Raw genomic sequence first — 12,925 nt, 5'->3', positions numbered from 1 at the left:
TCGGGCTCCCCCCTGTGCAGATTTTGTGGGGGTGGCGATGAGACCGCCGTGCACATTCTCTGCGACTGTCCGGCACTGGCTGTTCGGCGCCGCAATTGTCTTGGACATGGGTCCCTAAGTGTTCGGGAACTATTGTCCAACTCCCTTAGGGATATCTCCGGCTTTGTGATTGGGACGGGAATATTATAGACGGGAGAGTGGGGTGGCTACAATAAGTCAAAAATGGCTGCGGTGGCTTGGGGGGATGCTCCTGTCCCACTCGGTTCCCTTAGAATCTACGAATCTACGAATCTACGAATCTACCCAGTTCTCCTCACGTAAATTTATTGAAGTCAACAATTTTAATATCGAATGTCCTTATAATAATCCTTCTCATATTAACATAATCAATTTCCTGAGAACTTCTCATCTTAACAAAGAAGAGAAAAATCTCTTCACCAATATCTATAAGCAGTACGAAGACATATTTTATAAAGAAAATGATCACCTCACTTTTACAAACCAAGTCAAGCATAGAATCCTAACAACAGATGAGATTTCGATTTATACAAAATCATACAGATACCCATACATTCATAAGGAAGAGGTAAGGAAACAAATAAATGATATGCTCACTCACGGAATTATCCGACCAAGCTATTCTCCATGGAGTTCTCCAGTCTAGATTGTCCCAAAAAAGAAAGATGCAAGCGGTAAACAAAAATGGCGTCTGGTAATTGACTACCGTAAATTGAATGAGAAAACTATTAGTGATCGTTATCCCCTTCCAAATATTTCTGAAATTCTTGACAAATTAGGTAAAAGGATGTATTTCACTACGCTTGATCTCGCAAGCGGGTTTCTTCAAATAGAAATGGACCCAAGGGATGTACAAAAGACAGCATTTACCATTGAGGACTGTCACTACGAATATGTCAGAATGCCATTTGGCTTAAAAAATGCCCTCTCTCCAACGTGTCATGGACAACGTGCTTCAAGACTTTCAAGGCAAAATATGCCTAGCATATTTAGACGACATTATGGTCTACTCAACATCCTTGCAAGAACACGGAGAAAGTTTGAAAAAAGTGCTTGAAAAACTCCAAGAATATAACTTAAAGGTTCAACTGGACAAGTCCGAGTTCCTTCATAAAGAAGTAGCTTTTCTGGGACATATCGTCTCAACCAATGGAGTAAAACCTAACCCAGAGAAAGTAAAGGCCATAAAAAATTTTCCGATACCCAAAACTCAGGAGGAAATAAAAGGTTTCCTAGGCTTACTAAGATATTATCGGAAATTTATAAAATTTTGAGATTTTGCGAAACTAACAAAACAATTATCTGAATGTTTAAAAAAAGGACAGAAAATTGATTTTAATAGGGACTATGTCAAAGCTTTCGAAACTTGCAAAAACCTTCTTATGAACGACGCTATCGGCGCTGTTTTGTCCCACAGACGGATTGGAAGCGATTTACCAATCTGTTAGCAGAACCCTAACAGACTCAGAAATAAATTATTCAACAATTGAAAAGGAATTGTTAGCCATAGTCTGGGCAACAAAATATTTCAGGCCATATCTTTTCGGACGACAATTCAAGATCGTCACAGATCATAAGCCCCTAACTTGGTTGATGAACTTGAAAGACCCAAACTTGTCCGTTGGAGACTCAAGCTTGGAATTTGACTACCAAATAATTTACAAAAAGGGTACTCAGAATTCAAACACTGACGCTTTAAGTCGAACAAAAATTAAGAATCTTCTAAAGTGGAACGCTTTGCATCTGAAACAACAAACGCAACTGTAGCTTGTTCTTCAAATTCCGACACATCCTCTACAATACACTCTGCAATCGAAAATCTTAATGATGGCATACCAATATCGGAACGTCCACTCAATGAATTTAACTTACAAGTCATTCTGGAAAAGTCAGATAAAAAACCTTTCTAATCAGTTGATGTTATATTTAGAAACAAACATAGAAGAACCTTCCGCCTACCTACATTTTCGGAAAACGATATAATTAAAATTTTTAAAGAATACTTACCTCCCAACAAATTGTGTGCAATCTATACCGATGACGAAACTTTCAAATTGATTGAAGCAGTATACAGCCAATACTTTTCTTACAGTAATAGTTTTAATTTAATTAGATGTACAGAAATTCTAACTGACATAACAGTAAATGACGAACAGGACAAATTAATTACGGAATACCATACAAATAATAACCACCGTGTAACGAAACCTTTAATCATCTGAAACGAACATATTTCTTCCCATTAATGAAAACCAAAATCACTCAAACTATCAATAATTGTGACATATGTAAAACATTAAAATACGATAGGCAACCCTTGAAAAAATTGATCAAGGCGCAGAATTCACGGCAAATCTGTTCAAAGACTTCTGTAAGCAATATGGTATAGAAATTCACTACACATCCTTTCAACAATCCAGCAGTAACTCTCCTGTTGAAAGACTTCATTCGAGCTTAACCGAAATCTATCGTATAATACTTCACAAATTTAAATTCGTCAAAATCCCACATGACCATGAGGATATCTTGACGGAAACATTAATAACATATAATAATGCTATACATAGTCTTACAAAACTGACCCCATACGAAATCTTCTACGGTCGAACTTCAAAAGTTAACAATAATGTTCAATTTAATAACGAACATGACTACCTTAAGAAATTAAATCAATTCTAACAAGAATTTTACCCGTCCATTAAATCTACCATATATGGACCATATTTCAAATAAAAATATAGAGAAATTAAACTCAAATAGAGAAGAACCCACAGAAATCATGGAAAATGAAACTGTATTTAGGAAAGAAAATAGACGTAATAAGACAACCCCTAGATTTAGTAAACGTAAAATTAAGGAAAATAACCAAGTAACCGTAATAACTAATACTAACGAAAAACTACACAAATCTAAACTAAGAAAAAAACTAAAATTTCAGAATACTGCCAGCAACGGTAGCCCAAAAGCTGGAAATTCTCAATCTAACCAACAATAATGGTATCTTGCCCATGCAACTAGGATCAGCCAAGATTATCCAAAAATATATTAACTACCTCCACATAATAGAATTAAGTAAATATGAACGAAATATAAACATGTTAGAAGAATCAATAAACACTTTTAATGCGGCAAACTTAGCCGCCCCATCTCTCAACATTACAATAGTAAAATTCCAAGAGTTAAAGAATTAATTCCAATCTTTAATACCAGGTTTTAGAACGAAAAGAGGCCTCATAAATGGAAAGGGACACTAGTTAAAAGCATCACCGGTAATATGGATGCAAACGATGCGGTAAAACTAAACAAAGAAATCGAAGAATTAAGGAAACACGAAAATTATATTAACAAAAACCAACAATTTCAAAACTCTATAAATAATAAAATGATAGAAAGATTAGAAAACACAACCAACCATATTAATAACGAACAAAACGTAATCATGGAATATCTTAATAAATTTCAAGATAAACTAAAAAACAGTATCAGATCTGACGAAGCAAAATTCCAATACATACAATGTCTAAACCAAATTAATTTCAATATAGAATTGCTTTATTCACACTTAAAGGATATAGCAGAAGCCGTTATCCTTGCTAAATTAAATTTACTTTCAAAACAAATTTTGAACCCTTCGGAAATTTTAGAAATTCGGAACATTTTCTTAACACAAAATATATCTTTAAACTCAGATGAAAGCTTATACGAGTTATTGGAACTTCAAGCTTATTACAATGGCTCCAATATAATATTTAACTTACAAATGCCTATAATATCCAAAGAATCCTATTCCTTATTTCATTTAATTCCGTTACCAATACACAAACACAAAACAATAATCACAACACAATACATTGCTATTAATGATGATAACATTATATATCTTAATGCTAAATGCCCATACATAGAAAATTATTATTTTTGCAAAAACACTAATAACAAAGAAAAGGTCACAAACTCAAAATGCATCGGAAATCTTCTGACTAATAAACCTGCCAAGTGCGAATTACATAACCGTGACGGAGACAACAATCAACACAACATGCCTTCCAAACAACATCAAGATCAAAGATACCGTTCTTATTCATTTTGATAACTGCGAAATCAGCATACACAGCATAACATACACAACAATAAAACACAGTCACTGGGATGAAATTATAATTCATCCTGCAATATTCAACCATTTAAACATTACTTTCAAAAATAGCACCACAACCTTCAAAAAACTAGATAATTATCAATTCACGAAAATTGAACCGACATATCAATTGGAACTTTACGAAAACCAGAACAACCTTTATTCAACCTTTTACACATCAATCGCACTATGGATAATAACCGTTACTCTACTGTTCATATTTATGGGAACATATGTATACCGCTATCGAAGAATATACCTTCTCAGCAACACATCTTCAATCAACAATGCAGTTCAAGTTCCAGCCATCGAATCTCAGAAACCTCAATTCATCTGGCCGTAACTTCACACCAAGGGGGAGGAGTTACGTTACACTACACCATATAGAATATAGAATTTATAAAATACTTAATTACCTTAAAACTTTCAATTGTACAAATAATTCACACACATTTTCATTACTAAGCAAATAAATGTAAAACGCACATGTTCTAACCACATGTTATTGGCCACATGCTTTAAACTTTCCCACAAATTTAAGTAATTTTTATTAATATCAAATTTCATTAAAATAAATGTTTGTTAAAATTGTTTTTAAACAAAATGTAAAAATCAGCATAAAAGATTTATACATACTCTGGAAATTATTATGTAGAATTATTATATTATAGAAATTGTAATCATAACGACACAATAAAATTTTATTTGTAAATATAAAATTAGTTTTTTTTCCTACTTGCGTTAGTACGTTACATATTTAGCGCGTCTTCACATGATATTTTCTAGAAGGTTGCAAGCGGGTTGGCTCTAATGAAAAGGCCTGATGGCTTCATGATCGAGAACGGAAAGTTGGAGCAGATGGCCTCAACGCACTCTTCTCTCTTGGAGGTTCTTTGGAATCACTAGAATGCGGTCACAGAACCAAGAACATCTTGGCCGAGGAGAGATGAATGGCAACGGTCCTGTACAATCTTCACGATGGGTAGAATTAGGTGGGCTGTGTTTTTTTCAAAGCCCTTTACATCTCCCGGTGATGGAGGTGACATACCACATGCATGGAGGGCGAACAAGGTGACGTATATTCCAAAAGCAGATAAGCGACCAAACAAAATACCAAGGTCTTTTCGTCCCATCAGCCTTACCTTTTTTTTATTGAAACCAATGGAAAAGTGGTTGATAGGTTTAAAAGGGACGATGCACTGGGAACCAATTCCTAGCATTAGTCTTAATTTGCCTATCAATCAGGAAAATTTACTGCTCTGGCTCTGCAGGGTTTAGTGGGTGTCCTCAGCAACTCACTGGACATGCGGGAGGTGGCAGTTGGTTGCTTTCTTGACATTGAGGATGCTTACGACAGCACCCCATATCATGTCATCTGTCAGTCGTTGCACAAACGTCGAATTGATGCGACCACGGGCACATTAGTCGGATGCCGCAGGATAAAATCATTAAGTCCACTATAGCTGACGACCCACTCTTCATCTCTGCTGAAATTCTGTTTGGTGAACGTGTTGGTAACTCTAGGAAGCTAAAGTAAAGTAACCGGTTTAACCCTAGGTGTTTGCGTCACCTGGAGTTACCCACATGCATAGGGTCTACTCGGGAGGACTACTACGGCCCCATGATCGTGTGGGAGTTTCATCGGTGGAGCCCGGAGGATCAGTCCTAAGACAGCATTGTGGCTATATACGACCCTTGTTAGGCCCATCGTCACCTAAGTTCCAAGCGTATGTTGTAGAAAGATCTACCAAGTGGGTGTGTGGGCCAAGCTGGAAAAACTTCAGGGGCTGGCCTGTTTGGAAGTAACCGGAGCAAGGTGGACGGCTTCCACTGCTGCATTGGAGATAATGATTTTGTTGCCACCACTGCATCTCCATATAGTGAAGAAAGCTCGACTAATGACTTACAGACTTCTCTTTGGCGAGCACGAGGCGGGGCGAAAATTGATCGCGGGAATTACAGAGTTTTTCTTGAAAGCAATCCGATTCTGAGATTTTGCTTCCCAATCGATGGGCGTGGAAGCAGGACGGCCGGTACTTGAGTCGGGTTCAAGCGTGTCCCAAGTAACAATTTCCAAGAGTAATACCCTAAAAAATTGACCAAAACTCTCATAAAACTCTAATACCAAACTCCAATAATCTCATAATTTTGTTTTTCTTTTTTTTGTTTTTATGCAACTCTCGTAAGGTTGTTAAAATAATGACTTGGCACTTGTAGTTTTAAAAATTCTGCTACTCTCATAGCCAAACTACCTTCAGCAAGCCATAAAAAATTTTAGTTCTCATAAAGTATTTTTTATAAGATGTCACCTTTTATAGAATTTTGTTCTTAAAAGAATTCCTTTATAAGTCTAGTTGTTAGGCACAGCCATTTAGTATTGTCATCTTTCCTTATTTAAATTTTAACCCTAATGAGACTGAGAATTATTTTTTTTGGAAAGAAGTCCGAAAAATATTTATTGTACAAAAGTTATTAAATTAAAGTTAATAAAATGCAAAATTATAGTTTTATTTGAATATAATAAAGCTTTAGTTTGAATTTATGCACATTAGTATATATATTTTTTTCTTAACAATTCCTAAATTTTAAAATTTATGTAAAAAAAAAAGTAAGATATTATAGGGTTAATAAATATGTAAAAATTTTTTAAATTTTAATTATTTTTAGTTGGCGTTACTTTTTTTCGAAGTAAAATATTAACTTTTAACAATAAAATTTTAATGCCAGCAACTTTTTGATTTATAATCACGGCGAAAAATTATTTTAATTTCCCATATTTATAATTTTATAATATAAAATTTTTGAATACAAATTTTTATTGATTACATATCATATACGTAAACATATGTATATTTTGTTTAATTTTTGTTAAAAAAATTATTATTAAAAGCGGAATAGATATATTTTTTATAAAGTTCGAACTAAGAGCGATATATTTATTCTACAATGTATTGCTTTCTCCTTCTAGTAACACTGTAATAAATAGCTTGTGAGAGTTTTCGCAACTCTCATACTAGTTGTGTATACGTATGTACGTATGTATGTACTAGTTGTGTATGTGTTTGTACGCGTATATGTGAGCCTGGACGGTTACTGGCAGGATACGAAAGGGTGCCGTCAGACGAAGTTGTTTCTTCCGACATGCTTTGGGAAGCTTACCGCGTAGCTGTTGGGGATGAGCAGCCTGGTTCGCGCTATTGCAAATTTTTTTACGGGTCATTGGCTGGTTAGGTATAACTTGCATAGGCTAGGGAAATCGGGTTCCGCTCTGTGCAGATTTTGCAGGAAAGTCATGAAACTGCCGTGCACATCCAGTTTCGTAAACTTTCGGGAACTGCTGTCCAATACCCTTAGCCCTTGAAATCGGATGCCTATAGTAAGTCGCGAATGGCAGCGGTTACCAGGGGGTTGATCCTGCCCCACTCGGTTCCATTAGAAATCTACAATCTACAAGGTATGGAATAAGGTATATGCAATAAGGTATTTTCGTCATTTCCTTATTTTGAATAATATGTTGAACAAGAAATTTAATTAGAAATGGGGTAATTTTGTTTTTTAAGGACTTTTTGAACTTAATGTACTAAAAGCAAAAACCTACGTTAATTACACGATTTAAAACCCTTTAAAAACTTACGCATATCAAAATAGAATATATAGCATAAAAAGTTTTCACAAGTTTCCAATACAATTGAGTCAAAGACATCGTCCATAAACTCATTTATAATATAAACATTTGGTCAGTAAACAATGGTGAAAATCGCAGTTTCTTTTTGATGCAAATAAAATAATGCACTTGTTTCATTTGTAGATAAACTGAAAATAAGTAAGTATTTAATTGTACTTACGGTATATGCATAAATCAAGGTTTTTCTTTTAAAATGAAAGTCGCTGGAATTTTTACTTTGCGACTATGACAATAGAATTTTCATTTCAATAACAGAAAAATTAAACCATCGCTGCTTTACATATTGTAGATTTTCCATTGCTGTAAAGATTTTCCTATTTTCTTACATACATACGTATATATAATGCTTGTTTTACACATTTAAAGCAAATACAAAGTTTTCTACAATATATCATCACAAACTTTAATAAATTTGATTTTTTGTTACTCTTTTTAGCTCGTTTTTACTATACTATATATTTGTATTATAATGTAAATATTAAAATAATATATTACATAACATATGGACAAACATAGTATAAAAAGAAAAAAAATCATCTATTTGTACGCATTAGTCTTGAAACAATAATAACAACATTGCCAGGGATATTTCATTTAATTGTTTTGTTTAGATTTTCTCTTGTGATTTATAAGTCTCGAATGCATTGGGCTGTTGTAGCCAAAATTCAAAGCTTTTTTGAAATAAGATAATGTTAAAATCCTGAAATTTAATTTGGTACTCTCTGGATTTATATGTGTATAACCACAAATAATTATAGTATAACGTCAACATATAAAAATATAAAAAATTAATTTTTAAATACATATAAAAATTTGCTTTCTATATTTATATTTACGTTTCTTTTCATATAATCTACATGTTTAAAAGATATAGTTTTGGTCGTATTAAATTTATTTGTTTGCAAAATATGTTGAAGTAAAACTAAATTAAACCACTTTTTAATGTTTTTATACTTCTTAAGGTTTTTATAAAACTATAAATATAGTAATTTGGGGGTTAATTTTTTCGTAAGAGTTTATTATAGAGTTTTAAAGTACACATATTATAGCGTTTTTGCATTCGCAATATTTACATGTATGAACATATAACAAAAAAATCTAATATGGTCAGCACATAACCGACCGCAATGAGTATTGTCTAGTTAAGTGAAAGTGTTACAGAATATTAAAAAAATGTCATGTTAAATACTTCTTTACTATTTTTAGGACATTAGTAACCTTATAGTTAAAATACCTTGAAAATGTAAATTTGGCTCATAGTAGAGTTTCGCTTTGTGCTACCCGAATTCCCTGAAATACTCGCCAGTTAGTTTCGGTAACAGCCAAAACACAAATATCATATTTCAAGAAATTCCATCAATTCATTTCGTAGAAATGGTAAAAAATGCGAAATAAGCCCGCAAATCAGTTTTCGGGCCTTGATCTTTTCAAAAAATTTATAAGCTCATTGCTTTAGTACAAAGAATTTAAATATTAATTTCAATGAAATCGGTTGATTATTTCTCTTTATATACGCAAAAATGCGTATTTGGCCCGTAGTAAACGTCCAGTTGCTGACGCCTGATTTCTTCCAAAAGTTGGGATGGTTGAGCGAAGCTTATATATGAAATTTCAAGTAAATCGGTTGAATATTTTCTTCAAAATGATCTAAAATGTAAAACAGGCCGGCTAAAAAATGCAGTTCCCGAGGCCAGATACATATAACCCAAAAGTTGATCAATCCGTGCCATGGTCAAAATAAACTTACATTTAAAATTTCATCAAAATCGGTTTAGCCGAACTGGAGATACACGCGTGCACACACAGAGCGACAGGTTGCTAAAAATAGTTTATTTGCACTTCCCTACCATGGAAAAGTGCATTCCCATAGAAAACTCGATATGCAAAATTTGTTGCCATCACATAATACACAATACGGTCGGTAAATATTGTAATTATGTAATTTGTTTATTGTACTTGATTGTTTTAAGTTTACATGACATAATCTAAAAATATTGTTCTCGTCATATTTGTAGGGCTTAACATTTTGTCTTGGTTTGAGATCTATTTTTGCGGAGTACCATTTTTAACCTTCAGCAGAATAGAAAAAGCATTGTTAGAAGGCAATTATTTTGCTTTGATTCTGGGAAAGTTAGTAACACGTGTATCTTTTAAAATTTGGTAAGGGTGCAATCTCAGATGTAATCACAGGGAAAAGAGAAAGTTACGCAAGTAAACATAATATGTTATTACTCCAAATATGAAGGTAATACATTATTTGAAGCAATAAAAGATAGTCCTTGATAATAACACTTGAATATATTTTCCAAATCTAGTAAATATTTGAAATGCTTATTAAATAAATTTTTACAAAATTGACTATCATTAGGTGAAAATTTATCTTAATATGTTGTAATGATCCACTGAAGGAAAACATTAATATAATATTTTCCTTGTATTTAACTTTGTTTATGTTGCATAAAGAATTTCTTTATTTAGGAAAAATTACAGCAACTTAAAACATTACCCTGTCTTCTCTTTTTATGAAATGTTTAGTGGCTGTAGAATATACTGAAACTGTAGTTAAATTGAAGGTAGTTAAAAAGTAGTTCAAAATATTATACGTATGTAATCACAGAACTTAATATTTTATGCATCAGGGACAATAGCTAATTACATAACGGAGTTAATCCAAGCTTCTATAACGTTTGAAATGAGAATTCAGCAATCCCAAAATCAAAGTGCCCTCTACATTCACCAATGCTTCATTCACGCGTGTCATTTTATTACACAAATACCTAACTCTGACTCTGATGTCACGCTATTATAAATCTGAAAGTGCTTATTAATTTACTATGTGATATTTTCAGTTATGATATCATATATTCCACTAGGATTACAACACTTAACATATGCTAAAGTTTTCAAAGTAATTTTTATTATCAAATTATCAAATTAATAAATTTTTATATTAATTTAGGTTTTTTTTTTATTCTTAATAGAATTTAAATTCTTCTACTATAACGAACAAAAACTTATAGTAAGGAATAATTTACATATGCATCAAGCTAAACAATACGTTATGGAAAAGCGTTATATTTTAAATAAGTTACTTTCATCGAAACAAAAAATAACGGCAACTTAGATCAATGTTTCATATTTCTTAAGAAAATTTTAAACGAAACTACTAAAAATAAAAAAATGTTTGACAATATTTAATGTCATATTAGTCATTTTTGAAAATTTAAAAAAAATATAGCTTTGATTTATATTTCCCATACAACAAATCTACAAATTTCACGTTTAAATTTACAAAATTTTAAACATTAAAAGAACTACGACCTGAAATTTTTTTTGTGTTTTGAAAATTTTGTTAAAAGAAAATTTCCATTCGAATAATTAGTATGAATACATAAACGATTTTTTGTTTTATCAAAAAATTTCCAGGTCATTAATTATCCTTAATATATCATTTCCTTTTGCTACCGTAAGTTTTTAAACTATCTATATATTTCCATTGCTACAACGATTAGAAAAATGTATTTTTTTCAATACACATAAATCGAAACTCGGTATTCTTGCTGGCTCCGCGTTATTAGCTTTTAGGATATTATATTTCCTAAATTCTATGTCTTTTTCCAGTTTGTAAATACATATATAGATTTTTTTTTAAATTTTTCCTATAACTTAATTTAGACACGACTAGAAGAATATTCATATTTTTTTTTTTAAATTTCATGGCCACAATTATAGATAAATAAATTTCACTTACATATGTATAAATAAATTTATCTATAATTGTGATAGAATAACGTATTTGTTTGATGCCATAGGTCATAATACATGCCTTTTGTCCGAAGGGAATAATGAAAAATCTCAGATAAATTTTTGAAGCAGTTATAATAAAATGAAGAAAAAGATATAAAAAAAAATTTATCGCCCGCATAAATGACTGCAGTTATTTCCATAACACAAAAATTTATTTTCAATTTTTTATTCACTTTACTGTTCGTTTCCTTTTATTTTTTTTCTTATTACGTATCTGATGCTGTTTTTATCTTCTTGTAGGACTTAAATCAATATGACTTAGGGAAGGGATATAAGTTGGATAAAAACATGTGATGACAAAACTTTTGTGGATTTTTTTAATTTTAAAAAGACGATTTAACCAAGCAACCCAAAATTCACAAAAATAAAATCGCTTTTAAACCAAAAGCTGAGATATTATTAAAGACATTGGGGAGGTTGGCGGTGTCGATTGTCATGACGCCGCCAAGAAATCGAAAATTATATGTTTGAATCCTTTTACCGAACGTAAATAAACACGCAGAAAGAGAAAATATGATGACAAAAACATAAAAGAGAAATTACTAGAGGAACTCTTGAAAGAAGGCAAAAACTTATTTTTGCACAAAAATCAACTTGCATATTTTATTAGTTGAACGATATTAACATGGAGGAAAGCGAGAAAAACAAAAAATAGGTCCAAAAAAAAAATTCAACGAAATTGTTGAATTTTTCCCGAGTAGTTATGAAAATTTAAATTTTTGCTCTGATTAAGTAAATGAAAGAATTTTCACGTAAATTGTTTAATATGGTGATACATAATGAATTATACGGATAAAATCAGTCATACCTTTTTAAATTTGGTAATGCAACAATCTCAGATGTAATCAAAGGGAAATTATAAAGTAAACGTAATATCTTATTGCTCCAAATATGAAGGTAATACATTATTTGGAGCAAAAAAAGATAGTACTTGATTAAATAAAATTTTTATCAAATTAACTATTATCAGTTAAAAATTTATATTAATATGTTGTAATGATCCACTGAAGGAAAACATTAATATAATATTTTTCTTGTGTGTCCCTTAAATATTTGTTTATGTTGCATGAAGAATTTCTTTATATAGGAAAAATTAAAGCAACTTAAAACATTACTCTGTCTTCTGTCTTTATGAAATATTTAGTGGCTGTGGAAAATACTGATACTCTAGTTAATTTGAAGGTAGTTAAAAAGTAGTTCAAAATATTATATGTAATCACAAAACCCAATATTCTGCCATCAGGAATAATAGTGTCCAATGAATACCTCAATATTTA

Source organism: Condylostylus longicornis, unplaced genomic scaffold (genome assembly GCF_029603195.1).
Source record: "Condylostylus longicornis isolate FDR11 unplaced genomic scaffold, ASM2960319v2 ptg000448l, whole genome shotgun sequence".
Lineage (NCBI taxonomy): Eukaryota > Metazoa > Arthropoda > Insecta > Diptera > Dolichopodidae > Condylostylus > Condylostylus longicornis.
This window is presented reverse-complemented; position numbering follows the sequence as displayed.